The sequence below is a fragment of the Panthera tigris genome, chromosome B4, assembly GCF_018350195.1.
Source record: "Panthera tigris isolate Pti1 chromosome B4, P.tigris_Pti1_mat1.1, whole genome shotgun sequence".
Lineage (NCBI taxonomy): Eukaryota > Metazoa > Chordata > Mammalia > Carnivora > Felidae > Panthera > Panthera tigris.
The window spans coordinates 52,655,920-52,671,195 of NC_056666.1; the positions used below are offsets into that span (position 1 = coordinate 52,655,920).

At 37.9% G+C, this 15,276-nt stretch overlaps 1 pseudogene; it reads left to right on the plus strand.

Moving 5' to 3' along the window:
• The first annotated feature begins 1,862 nt into the window (after positions 1–1,862).
• Positions 1,863–15,276, plus strand: part of LOC122240518 — a 127,642-nt pseudogene continuing 114,228 nt past the window's right edge.

Consider the following 15,276-nt stretch of genomic DNA (forward strand, 5'->3'; position numbering starts at 1 on the left):
TTTTTGTTTAGTGTTCTCATTAATACTTGGCACATATTAGTGCTTGATAACTATTTATTGAATACATTGATGAATGGTCTGATTAATAACTAGAAAGCTTCTGGAAAATCCATTGAAAACCTCTTGCAAACAGTAAGAGAATTTGGCAAGGCAAATGGTTCAAAGTTAATATAACAATAAGAAAAAAGACAAAATAGCTAAAAATAAGTTAACTATTAATGTGTAGGATTCTACTGATGGACATAAAGACTTAAAAGAATAGAGAAAAATACCTTACTCTGTGATAAAAAGCATCAATATTGTGAAAAGGTTCACTTCCCTTGATACGTGGAATTAAAATACCAGTAGGTATATTTTGGGGTAAATGGACAAAGGTTTTTTTTTCTTTCCTTTTTTTTTTTTTTTTTTAACTGACGAGCAATCAGTTGACAATAATTAGAAACATTCTGGAAAGAAAAAGAGTAGTGAGCTAGACCATGTTTTATCAGATATTAAACTTGAAGTTCAGTTATCATAACCTAAAGGAAATGAGACTGGTGAAATGGAGAATTGTGGATTAGCTTTAAGAAGCAAGGTATGGATCTAGATTCATGTAGAGATTTAGTAGATGATGATGGTAGCATTTCGGATCAGTGAGGAAAAGTCAATAAAGGAGGAAACACTTGCCTAACAATTTAAAGTTTAAAAGGACAGTAAGTTTGTGACCTACCTCATTCTTGTATCAAATAAATTTCAGATGGGTCCAAGATTTAAATGAAATTCAGAAATCAGCAAATACACAGTCATCTCTGTGTATCATGAAATAACCAGGGAAGGAAAAGATGGAAGATACATTGACTATTTACAAATTTTAAACTTTTGTATTTCAAAAATCACCATAAACAAAGTCAAAGAAAAATGAAAAAAATGGGAAAATTATGTGCAACACATATAGCAAACAAAAAGCTAATTTTTCTTATTTTTACACAGAAATGGAAAAAAATTAATAATCTCACATAAAATGGGCAAAGTGACTCAATGGATATTTCATCCAAAAAGAAAAGAGAGAAAAAAGTACTAACATGCAGCAAACACATGAAAAGACCCTTTTCATTCTTGACTTTAAAATGCTAATTAAGAAGATAGTGTGATGTACATTTGCATGTTACATAAAATGACCTAACTTTTTAGAGACTAGCTTAGAAAAATCACTCAAAATTAAAGACACATATTATTTGACCCAGGGAATTCCCTTCTAAGAGTTTGCAAAGATAAATGTACCAAGATTTCGATTGCAGGGCCATATGCAAGAACAAACAAAGAGAAGCAATTTAAATATCTACCAATACAAGCCTGATTAATAAATACTAGTATATTTGACACATGCTACAACATGGCTGAAACTTGAAAACATAAAGCTAAGTGAAAGGTTGCATATTGTATGATTCCATTTATAGGAGATATCCAGAACAGGCAAGTCTTTAGAGACAGAAAGTAGATTAGTGATTGACAAAAGCTGATGTAGGGTAGAGGAACTGAGAGATGATGGCTAAGAGTATGAGGTTTCTTTTGGGGGTAGGAAAAATGTTCTAAAATTGTGATGATGGATGCCCAACTCTATAAACATACTAAAAAACCACCGAGTTTTCTACTTTAAATGAATGAATTATATGAGCTGTGAATTCTATCTTAATAAAACTTGATAAAAATCATACCACCAAAATTTTTTTTTAAAAAAAGTAAGTAACAGTATATTGATGCAATGGAATATCATGCCGTCAATAAAAGGCATGGGAAATGTATTGTTGAGGGAAAATGACAAAGATAGATTGTTAATAAAAAGAAAAGCATCTGTTAGCTTTCTTTCCAGCGTGCTGTGAGTGATGGGCATCCCTTGGGACAACTGGGCAAGACCAGGGGCAAAAGAAAGCCTTTCCACAAGGAGCAGAAGTTTGAGCTGGGACACACTCTGTTGCACTAAGATTGGCCTCTGCTGTATACACACAGGCTGACTTTGGGGAGGCAACAGTAATTACCGTGCCTGGAGGCTGGATCTGGGGACTCTCTCCTGGAGCTCCAAGTATTCTATGTACAAAGCAAGGATCATTGATGTTGTCTGCAAATGCATCTATCAACTGCTTCACCAAGATTCTGTGAAGAACTATATGATGATGACAGCACACCTCCCAACCATGGATGAATCCCACTATGTACTGTCCCTGGATCGGGAGGAGGCCCAGCTGACTCCTGAGGAGGAAGAGATTAAAAAAAAAAGATCAAAGAAAATGAAGAAGAAATATGAGGAAAGGTCAAAGAATGCCCAAATCAGCATCTTCTGGAGGAGGAGTTCCAGCAGGGCAAGCTTCTTGTGTGTATCACAAGAAAAGCAGGCCAGTGTGGCAGGGCAGATGGCCTTGTGCTAGAGGGCAGGGAACTGGAGTTCTGTCTATCTGAGGAAAATCAAGGCCTGGAAAGGCAAACGAATCCTCTGTCCTCCCATCTTCATTCATGTAATGAAGATGCTTATTTTTAGAAAAGAAAAAAAAGGGAGGGGGGAAGTGCATGTGGCTGAATAATTTGTATATAGGAGTGCATTTTTTTCTTTTTCTTGGTAACAAGAATAAGCAAACCTAAGCTTATTCATGCATAGATAATTTCTGGAAACAAACACAAGAAGTTATTAGCAATGTTTGCTTCTGGAGACAGGACTGACATTCAATGATGGAGGAATATATTCTTTTTACTCTGTATTCCTCTGTACCTTTTGTGTTTTTTTTTTTATGAACACTTTGATTAAATTTTTCAAATTATCTTAAAATTATGTGACAATGCTAACGTTCAAGTTTGCTCTAATATTAATTGATCATTTGTTTCCTTCATCATTATTCATTCTTTAGGAAGAAATTTCACCTAATTAGGAAATTTCACCTTTTAGGAAGAAAGTGCACCTCCTGTGTGTGAAAGAAGCCTGATTTAAAGATTAAAAGTTAGATGATGTAAATGGAGAGATATATTTCAAATTGTAGACTAAAGACTTTAACGTAAGACCTGAAACTGTGTGAAACTCCTAGAAGAAAACAGGAGAAAAAGCTCCGTGACATAGGTCTTGACAATGATTTTTTTGGATGTGATACCTAAAGCACAAGCAACAAAATGGAAAATAAACAAGTAGGACTACATGAAATTAAAAAGCACCTGCCCTGCAAAAGAAATCATCAACAAAGTGCAAAGACAGCCTAAGGGATGGGACAAATATTTGCAAACTGTACATCTGAGAAGGGGTTAATATCCAAAATATATAAAGAACTCATACAGCTCAATGGGAAAAATCAAATAACCAATTCAAAAATGGGCAAAAGGTCTGGATAGACATTTCTCCAAAGAAAATATATGAAAGGCTAACAGGTCCCAGGACAGATGTTCAACATCACTGGTCATTAGGGAAATGCAATCAAAACCACAATGAGATATCACCTCATGTCTGTTAGATTGGTCATTATGAAAAAGACAAGAAATAAACTGGCAAAGATGTGGAGAAAAGGAAAACCTTTGCACTGTTGATGGGATTGTAAACTGGTACAGCCACTATGAAAAACAGAATGGAAGATCCTCAAAAAATTAAAAATAGGATGATCATATGATCTGGTTATTCTGCTTCTGGGTATATATGTCCAGAGGAATGAAACACTAACTTGAAAAGATATCTGTACATCTGTGTTTATAGCAGCATTATTTACAATAACTAAGACATGGAAACAACCTAAGTGTCCACTAATGGATGAATGGATAAAAAAGCTGTGGTATGTGTATACACCCACCCCCCCCCACACACAAAATTAAATATTATTTAGCCATAAAAAATGACAAAAACATCTGCCATTTGCAGCAACATGGATAGACATTGAGGACATTACGCTAAATGAAATAGGTCAGAAAGAGAAAGGCAAATATCGTATCATTTCATTTACCTGTGAAATCTAAAAATAAACAAATACAAAAAGCCAAACTCATAGAAAAAAGATCAGATTTGTGTTTATCAGAGGCAGGGAGTAAGGGGAAGGAGAATCGGAGGAAGGTGGTCAAAAGATGTAAACTTCTAGTTATCAGGTAAATAAGTACTAGGGATGGAATGTATAGCATGATGACTATGGTTAACATCTATATGGTATATGTATATGAAGGTTATAAAGAGTAAATTCTGAGTTATCACAAGGAAAATTTTTGCCTTTTTTTTTTTTGCTTTCTCTCTTTTCTTATTTTTTAATTTATTGTATTTTTAAGTAAACTCTATACCAATTGTGGGGCTTGAACCCAAGATACTGAGATCAAGAGTCGCATGCTCCACCAACTGAGCCAGCCAGGTGCCCCCCTTTAACTTATATTATTTTTAAGTAAATGCTTTCTCTTTTTATAAATGCTAACTAAATTATTGTAGTAATCATTTCACAATGTGTATAAATCAAACCATCAGGCTATACACCTTAAACGTACACAGTGATGTATGTTAATTATATCTCAATACAACTGGAACAAATTAAAATTAAAACATTGTGATGGGGAGAGAATGAGATCTGTTGCTCTTGTTCAAGTTTACACATATTGCTAGATGGTTTCAAAAGACTGGGTGTTCCCTAGGGCTTGTCCATTATTGTTATGCATGAAAGCAAGTCCTGAGTGCTGAGCATTAGCAAACTAAGATCTTTCATGGACTCAAGGTCCAGTAAAGATAGCTCTTGTTTTTATTGGAGTCAATAGCTGTGAGAGAAGGTTTTTCCCTTAATCGTTTGTTCTTTCATTCAACCAATATATATTGAGTGCTTGCTTTTACAATGTACTGGACCAGGCACTGGGTATATAGTGGTGACTAATAATAATCATACTTACATTTATTGAGCCATTAACCAGAGCATGGTTCTAAACATGTTACAGAGATGATCTCATTTTCCTCACAAGAATGCTGGGAGATGGATACTACTATTACACTTTTTAACAGAAGAGGAAATTACAGTTTAGAGAGGTTGAGTAGGTTACTCAAGATTACATAGCTAATAATAAGCAATGACCTTAGGGTTTGAACCTACGGAATCTGATTACAGAACATTTACTTCTTTTTTTCTTTTTTAATGTTTTTATTTATTTATTTTGAGAGAGAGAGAGAGAGAGAGAGAGAGCAGAGAGAGCAGAGAGCATGGAAGAACAGGGGGAGCTGCAGAGAGAGAGGGATAGACAGAATCCCAAACAGGCTCTGTGCTGTCAGTGTGGAGCCCTACATGGGGCTGGATCTCATGACCATGAGATCGTGACCTCAGTCGAAATCAAGAGTTGGACGTTATAAAAAACGTTGAAAAAAAAAATTTAAAAAAAAAAGGGGCGCCTGGGTGGCGCAGTCGGTTAAGCGTCCGACTTCAGCCAGGTCACGATCTCACGGTCTGTGAGTTCGAGCCCCGCGTCAGGCTCTGGGCTGATGGCTCGGAGCCTGGAGCCTGTTTCCGATTCTGTGTCTCCCTCTCTCTCTGCCCCTCCCCCGTTCATGCTCTGTCTCTCTCTGTCTCAAAAATAAATAAAAAACGTTGAAAAAAAAATTAAAAAAAAAAAAAAAAAAAAAGAGTTGGACGCTTAAGTGATTGAGCCACCTAGGCACTCCAGAACATTTACTTCTAAACATTATATACTGCTTTTAAAAGCACCATTAATTTCATTGTGGGAGAAGGGAAACTTGCCATTCTCTCACTCCCGCATGATAGAAAGGAATAGTTATCAATATTACTAGCAAGGAAGAACAAGACAGACATTTTTCCTGCACTCACTCAATTATTCAACAGAGTTGTTTTTTTTTTTAATTAAGTACTGGGGCACCTGGGTGGCTCATTCAGATAAGCATCAGTCTTCAGCTCAGGTCATGATCTTACAGTTCAGAGGTTTGAGCCACATGTCGGGCTCTGTGCTGACAGCTCAGGGCCTTGGGGCCAACTTCAGATTCTGTGTCTCCCTCTCTCACTGCCTCTCCCCTGCTCCTACTCTGTCTCTCTTTCAAAAAGAAATAAAACATTAAAAAAAAAAATCTACTGTATGCCTAGTACTGCTCTAAGTCCTGTGGCTATAACAGTGAAAAAGACTGGTAAGATCTCTGCCCACAAGGTATTTACATTCTAGTAGATGAGAAAGTCTAAACAAGTAAAATGCAAAAAATAACCACAAATTGAGGTGAGAGAGAAATTGATTACAAGAGTAGAGTAAAATAGAAGTGAGCTATTTGCGATTAAGGGTCAGAGAGAAACTCTCTGAGTAAGGCGACAGTGGCCAAGATGGTAACATGCACTCAAAACCATTTACTTTGCCTTCTGGGCACAGAGCTAAACAGCATTTCCCAGGCTCTTTTACAAATTGATGGAGCCAGTGGAATCTGGGCAAAATTGGCAGACTCCTCTTTGAGGCCAAGTGCTAAACCTCTGCTGTGATGCTCCACACATTCTTCCTTTGTCTTCTTGCTGGGCACAGACAGTCCAGTGAAGGACTCTGAGGCCTTAGAAAGTGATAAAGCCACCTACTGAGGAGGGACCCTGAATCCTCATTAGGAAGGCTGGCTGTAGGAACCTGACATGAGCTGATTAGACTGTGTCATGACTGAGGGATAAACCCTTTTTTTTTTTTTTTTTTTTTTTTAACAAGCCACTGAGATTTGGGGGTTGTTATGGCAATTAGCACATCCTGATACATTAAGCGCTATTGAAGCTAAATCTTGAGAGAAGAGAATGATGTAGTGTGGGAAAGAGTGTTGCAGAGAAAGGAAATAGCATGTGCAAAGGGTCTGAGGCATGTGCAAAGGGAAGGAACTGCTGTGGACAACAATCTGAAAGATGCCAGTATGCCTGCAGCCTCAGTGAGTGAGGGTGTTGAAGTGGGGAAGCGACACCTGCAGCCCAAGAAGGCAGGTCTTTGCAGACCTTGATGTGAGGGCTTGATTCTCAATGCAATGAAAAGCCATAAATGTGTTTCAACCAAGGGGGTGGCATGATTCATGTGATAAAAATAACCTGAGTTGTTAGTGTAGAGCAAATTAGAACACACAAGACTACATTTAGGACCAGGACAAGGTTACATAATTTGTGGGGCCCAGTGCAGAATGAAAATGTGAGGCCCCTGATAAAAAATTATTTAAAATTTCAACACTGCAACAGCAGAGCATTAAACAAAATACAGGGATGACTCCCAGGTCATCGCAGCGGGAACGGGGGGCATTGGGTGTTTTCTCCAAGTGACGGGAAACCGGAAGAAGCACGGGTTATCCCAATGAAGTGATCATGTGGAAATGGCAACGGTGGATGGTAACTACCTACACCACTTAGGAGAAAAGAACAACCTTCACCTGAAAGGGCTGCAGGGGGAGCTGAGCCTGTGATGAGATGCAGATTTTAATTAAAGCGAGGGGATGCACAGGCTTTCGTTAAAGGGATTCAGGATATAGGTTTGTTTACTAATCAAAGTATGGGAACTTCAGAGGGCACAGTGTGGTGGCAGAGAGTGTGGCTGACCGAAGTGGCTAATGAAGGATGATACTCAGTTCCAGTCCTTCCTTCCTTCACTATCAGTGATGTGCATGGTGATGAGAATAGCAAAGAATATGTCCTATCAGATTACTCTCAGTTCTGTTCCTAATTAGAGCCCAATAAAGTGGCTTATAATAACTAAAGCAGAGGAAGCACTTTATTTAGGGGGTCAGATTATTGCCAGAATCCTAGATGATGAGCTTACTTAAGGCAACATGGGATCTCCCATAGTGTCTGAGTCTTTCATATCATCAGCCTTTCTCAGTGCTTTGGTGGTAAGTGTCTCCTAGACCTCCGAGGAGTCTGTGGTTTATCCAAAATCTACTTTCAAATCTACTCTTAAAATGATTCCAAGCAGCCCAAGTTATTAATTTATAATCTAAAAGAAACAAAACAAAATAAACTAGATTAAGATTATTTTTTTGAGCTAGCATACACCTTTGCTAATAAACTAACTCACAGTAAGGAGATAAACACATACCAACCCAAAGCAAAATTAAATATACAGATAAAATGCTGGTAAAATGCTGTTTTGCATAGATTTAAATATTGTAATTTGCTGGGTTTGTGAGGCAGGCGGACGCAGTTCATTCTGAAGTAGCTTTTGGGTCTTTTCACATGATTTGGCTATTCTTAGATTTCTGAGTCATTCTGTCCTCCATGCTAGTCGTTTTCAATTCCATATTCTCTATTCATGAGGGAGATACAACATTAACCAGTCCAAATTTGGCTATGTGGCTTAATACTCTGAACAAACAGGCTATATATTCATTCCTATTCTTAGCAATACCTTGGGACAAGTTGAATGTAAATAAAATATTTGGGCAATGCACTCTCACACTGTAGAATTTCTGGTAAGAGGTGCCAGGAAACCTTGGCATGCACATTATTGCATAATTGTTTTGATTCAATTTGGTTGTCCTCTTAATGACTAAAATCCCAAAGCAGTAGGAATACTTAGGAAAGAACAGAAATGTGGATAACATGGGATGAGCCAAAAGACCCTGCCAATGTTTTATCCAACAGAAGCATCATATCCTAAACACTAATGCAAGAGATACATTGATATCTGGAAATGAAATTCCTTTGACAAATGGAAGATAGTAATAAATTCTTTATCCAAGGTGTCATCATGGGAGCTAGGAAGTGTGGGTATAAATAGACTGTAAGGGGACTGGGAATTGAAATTTGAAATTCCATCTACATGGGTTTGTGAATACAGCAGAGGAAGAGGGAGAGAGTCCACCAGATAAATTAAGGATTCCCAATGTTTTACTGTATTTTTTATGCCCACCTGATGAAAGTGTCAGCTAGGTTGTTGCTCCTTGAGGATAAAAAACCATAGCTCTGGGGCGCCTGGGTGGCGCAGTCGGTTAAGCGTCCAACTTCAGCCAGGTCACGATCTCGCGGTCTGTGAGTTCGAGCCCCGCGTCAGGCTCTGGGCTGATGGCTCGGAGCCTGGAGCCTGTTTCCGATTCTGTGTCTCCCTCTCTCTCTGCCCCTCCCCCGTTCATGCTCTGTCTCTCTCTGTCCCAAAAATAAATAAAAAACGTTGAAAAAAAAATTTAAAAAAAACCAAAAAAAACCATAGCTCTTCATCCTCATATCTCCATTGCCCCAAATAAGGCCTGGGACATAATGGACACTTGATGACTATTTGTTGAACTATAAGAAACTTCAGTGGCAGGGTAAAGCAGGCCCACACTTATTCTTCCACCATATTGTTCTAGGGGAGCCACTGTGTGTTAGAACCACCTCCTTACCCTCCAACTAGCTTTTAGCCCATAGTCTCATCAACCACTCTGAAAATTTCAGTGGAAGCAAAGTATTGACTCTGTCCTAATTTTTACCTCATCCTCCATTTTCCCCCATTTTTCCATCAGGAAGGTTTAGGGAACCATATATGCCTCAACTGCAGTAGAATCCCAGCTCTGAGTAGGTGACCTCCCAGGTGGAGAAGTATTAGCTCTGATGTGACTTGTCTGGTGAGGGCTATCAATCTAACTTAGGCCCCAGACCATCTTCTTTGTCTTCAAAAATTACAACCAACTTGACATAATTCTTGGCTCCCTCATTGAACAGTAGATATTAAAGACCAAAAGACAGAATGTGTATGTAGTTTTGTGTCACTTTGTACCAATATATGGTACTCCTAAGAAGTTAGATATTATAAGTCACATGCAGATTCATATTCCATGCTTTTATGTGTGTTTGAGATCAATTTCTTTAGTACTCAATTCCACTGTTTCCTAAAAGGAATCCAGAAGAAAGAAGTACCATACACATCATAGGAAAGAATTCCAGGAAAAAAAGGAATGGTCTACAGAGGCTTAGGCCACAAAAGTTTAACTAAAATAAATTCAGAAGAGTATCCATTGGAGCTAGTAATTAGGTCAATGACATTCTTAGTAGAAGCAAGTTCAATATGCTGCTCAGAACAGAAGCCAGTATTCTGAGGGTTGTGAGGTAAAGAAGTAGAAGCTGAAGGAGCTTGACCAAAAGAAGGAAGGAGAGAGAAGGATTAAGTCTATAGAAGAATTTAGGATAAGTAATGAAAATGTTTTTAAATAGGGCAGACCTGAATGTGTTTAAAAGCTGTAAGAGAAGATTCAGTTTTGGCTAACTCCATATGTGGATAAATAGAGGCCAGCTAAGGCCAGGCCATGAAGTGGGTACAAGAACCAGGAAGCAGTCAGCTGGGTAAGGGATGGACAGGGCTGGCCTCTGGGCTGCAGAACAAAGGGAAAGAGTCCTCTGAGAGGAGAGATAAAATCAAAGGCAGGCCAACTTTTCAACTTTAATGAATCTAAAGGGAGACTCCTGATTTAAGGCAGTAAGATAAAAACAGAGTAAATAAAGCTGTCGTGAAAGTCATTGAAGCAAACTGTAGGAAGTAGATCCTGGAGAAATTGCCTATGCATTGGGAACATAGCCACCACTCTTGTAGAGCTCTGGTTGCCCTGCAGAGAAGGAAAAATTTAGGGTGCCGACCTGGCTGGGTAAATAAAGATGTCAAAGATACTGGAGAAAGAGTTTGTAACAGATAGAACAAGGTCCCTGAGGTCATGAAGTGTGTTGGCATCCTGACCATAGGTTGAGTAATTAACTTCATTAACATGCAAACCATACATGAGTTTCTGAGCCAAGAGGGAGAGTCAGCTTGAAGGCATTTTTTATGGGCTTAGGTACCTGGGATCTAGAGCGGAAATTTCACTTGTGTTTAGACTCTGAGGGAAAAATACATATGCGTATTAAAAAGTTTGCATATTGTGTTTTTACAATCCCCAGTATTCTTAAACATTCCAAAAACTATGGCCAAAGAGACGTCATAAAATATTTGTGTTTAAATAACCTTTAGTAGTTTTTACATGGTTATTATTCTTTCCATTTGAAAGGATATTTCTTAACCTAGTTTTCTCTGTACCAGTCCTCCAAAGTACTCCTCTTAATTTCCATTTAATGAAAATCTCTACATTTATGGGTTTGTATTTTCTTTGGATTTAAGTTAATCCTTCAAGAGGAGCGTTAACTCTCTCAAGCTACTGGAACTCTGCTTTCTGGAACTGTTAACATTTACTACTGGGGAGTGACTATGGCACCAGGGAGGAGTTGGCTCAGTACATTTTTTCAACCAAATTACTAACATAGTAATTTTTGAATCAGGATATTGGAACTAAAAATCTAGATTTAGAAAATTATTCACTATTTAAAGACAAAATAACTATGTTCATGATTTATATTTTGTTATTTCCAAGTGTTTCTCTGAGAAGTCCTTGTGCTTTATTGTGTCTGTTTATAGTCCCTCATTCTATGAAATCCAGTATTATTTGACATTAAAAATCTAGGATAATGATGAAACTATCTGGTTTGTTGAAATTTAATATCTAGATTCAAAAGAAAATAAACTGGAGAGGGAGGACAAAACTCACACTGAGGATTATTTCTTTTTCATGTCTTTCTTTTTGGATTAAAAATATTTTTAAAAAAGAAGGAACTTTTGGGGCGCCTGGGTGGCGCAGTCGGTTGAGCGTCCGACTTCAGCCAGGTCACGATCTCGCGGTCCGTGAGTTCGAGCCCCGCGTCAGGCTCTGGGCTGATGGCTCGGAGCCTGGAGCCTGTTTCCGATTCTGTGTCTCCCTCTCTCTCTGCCCCTCCCCCGTTCATGCTCTGTCTCTCTCTCTGTCCCAAAAATAAATAAAAAACGTTGAAAAAAAAAAAAAATTAAAAAAAAAAAAAAAAAAAAAGAAGGAACTTTTTCTTAAACAGCATCAATTGCAATGAATACCTGGTTATTAGATGCTCATGTACCTCAATTATTAATTTTTGGGAATTATTAGTTTACTAAGTGAAGCTCATAATCCAAAAGAGCTAATCAGACCTTGAAATCAGGTCTCCAAAATCATAAATGTTGAGTCTCAGTTTTTATTGGAAACTTCTAGGTGTCTTCCATATTTACCAATGCTGTTCTACTTCTTGTCTCTCTTGAATTGGATAGCAGATTTTCCCTTACTTTGTAATCTTTGACATACACATGTATATAAAATAAGTTATTTATTTATTTTATTCTTTTTCCAACAATATTTTTATTATTTTGCCTTAAATTTTCAATTAAAGGTCTGGAAGAGGTAAATAATTAATAATTTGGATTTTTTAAAAAAAATTCTGCTCTTTGGATAAATCTGAGATCTTGACATCTGCTAATTACATTGATAACTTGGAAAGTGAGTGGAGAATTCTTATTTATTCATGCACATAATGAATGATATTGGATGTATGTTTCCTTCTGGCTCAACACTTCAAGGTCGTGCACTGATCCCCACATATGTTGTATCAATGTCGAGATATCACACTGTCTTATAATAATAACAATAAAAGAATAATTTATAAGGACATTTTAGAACTTATCAGCAGGCTATAAAATCTATTTGATTGAACAACTTTGTAAACTATGGTTATTGTGCCACTGAATTAATCAAAGCACCAAAAAAATTATAGATCAAGAACTGCTGAGCCTGATTCTCTATATCCAGCCAGAATGGAGCTAAGAATATGCTTTCATGGATGTGAACTATGCAAGAACTCTCCCTCTCCCTCTCCCTCTCTCATATCCTCTTTTCCATTTGTCTCCAAGCAGAAAATTATCCAGTAGGTACCAGTAATAGTGTTCAGAGAAAGATTTATGCCTATTGACTTCAAAAGGATTGGAGGTAAAACCTTGCTCTGGAGGGGAGAAAAAGCTGAATGTGTAAAGGGTACGAACTCTGTCTGGGAGGACTTATTGGCTCAATCAAGAAATTAAAGTGACCTATTTGGTATCTACTATACATTTAACTGTGTGAAGTGTGGCAGTGTAAATACGAATCATAAGCTAATTTACTGACACATGCTGCAATTTATTTGGAGAGATGAATGTGATAGGATGATGTACAAATAATTAATATATTTCCCATTCTTCCTCCACCCTCATTTGTATACTTTGGGGCCGCAATGCAACCCCATTTTATCTAGGTAGGCATTGTCCAAAAGGAGATTCTCACTCATTAGCTGTAAATGGGAAAAAATTGGGAGAAGAAGTGATTGGACAGAAGCAGCTGCCCACCCTAGTAGCATATGAACTATGATTGGTAAACTATGCAGGCAGGGAGGGTTGGAGGGGATGAAAGAGAGAAACAGAGGTCTTAGAAAATATTGAAAAGGGGACTATGATAGAATCTTGCTATACTTAAGAATGTAAGGCTGAGAATAGAGAGGTTGAATGCCTCTGTCTAGTGGAATGCTGGAAAGTAGCAGTGTCACAGATGTGTCCTTGCCATATAAATACCAATAATTAGTAAAGAGGGCTGTTTGGAGAATCTCAATGGCAGAACAGGCTAAGATAGCTGGGATAAGCTAGGCATTTCTGCTACTATCACTGGGGCTTAGTTTTGCAGCAGTCAGCTTATGGCTTGATGGGGGATGAGAGGGTGTCTAAGGTAGCCTCCCTCACATGTCTGGAGACCTAGTGTTGACTATTGCCCATGATCAATGATCTGTGAGATCTCTCATGTTTCAGTAGTTGCTTCCAGGCCTCCTCCAATGGCAAGGAAATTTTCCAAGAGTGTGAAGGAAAAGACTAAAGCCTTCTTGAAAATTAGGTTCTGGAACTCCTACAACAGCACTTTTCTTACATTTCATTAGAGCAAGTCAAAAGGTGAGAGCTTAGCTTCAAAGAGTGGAAAAATAGATTCCACTATTTAATGGGAGGAACTGCAAAGTATTTGTGGTCATATTCAATCTACCACAGTCTGCCCTCTGGCTATGCAAAATCTGCTCATCCCTCCAAAAAAGCCTCATCTCTTGGAGTGCTGAGACCTTGTGGTAAGCAATGCTTTGAGCATATGCCACACGTGGCTATTGAACAATTGAAATGTGTCTATTGCAAATTGAGATGTGCTGATATTTAAAATACACATAGGATTTCAAAGACTTAGTAGGAAGAATATAAAATATCTCTGTAATACTTTTTTTATAGTGATTCTATTTTTCCCAGCTTTCAAGGGTATAATAGACATATAACACTGTGTAAGTTCAAGGTATACAACATGGTAATTCCATATAGGTATATACTGTGAAATGATTACCATACTAAGATTACTTAACACATCCATCACCTCACGTAGTTACCCTTTGTGTATGTGTGTGTGTGTGTGTGTGTGTGTGTGTGTGTGTGTGTGTTTCAGAGCTTCTAAGATCTACTCTTTCAGCAACTTTCAATTATACAATATAGTAGTGTTAACTATAGTCACCATGCTGTTCATTATATACCCAGAACATATTCATCTTGTAACTGGAAGTTTGTACCCTGTGTCCACCTTGGCCCATTTCTCTATACCACCGCACCCCCCGCTAAGGCCACCCCTGCCAATCTGTTGTTTCTGAGTTTAGTGTTTTATTTCCACAATGAGGTGAGATCATACGGTATTGTCTTTGACATTTCATTTACATTAATGACCTCAAGGTTCATTTATATTGTCAGAAATGCCAGAATTTCCTTCTTTTTTATAGTTGAGTAATATTAACCTTGGATTGCGACTAACTTGTTCTGTGAGTGTTCTACAAGATGAGCAAACATTTCTAATAAGTTTTAACTTGATAAATGAGTGATGTCTTGCAATATAAGTAGTATGTGACACTGAATGTCACAACTGAGCCAAGGTTCCTCTCTCTCTCTCTGTCTCTCTGTCTCTCTCTCTGTCTCTCTCTCTCACTGCAGGATTGTGGGTGATAATCTCCCATGCTTGACTACTTGGTCTCAGGCCATGGTGTTTGGCAGAAATCAGAAAATCTGATTTCTGAAAATCAGAAATGTTTTTCAGATTTCTGGCACTAGTGTATTTTTTTGTCACATCAAAGCACCTATGGATAGTCCTCTGCTTTTTCATGCAAGAGTAAGCTTACGAATGTTTTGATGCAATCTAGGTCAGGCTGCCTGCAGATATAGAACCTTTCCTCTGCTGCCTCATTGCCAGTTACACAGTGTATGACAAGAGATTATTAATACTATACTGTAGTCAACGCCTGTGTGAGCGTATATAATGGTCCCCATGCAGAAAAAATTGAAAAGGAGGTAAGAAGATGATGATTACAGTGGAAGTTAAGAGGGAGATCATTGGAAATATGAATGAAGTATGCAAGTGGCTGAAAGTGCAAGATTTTATAAGAAGTCTATGTTTGCATCTTGTCTGCAGAGAAGGAAGAGAAAAAGGTGAAG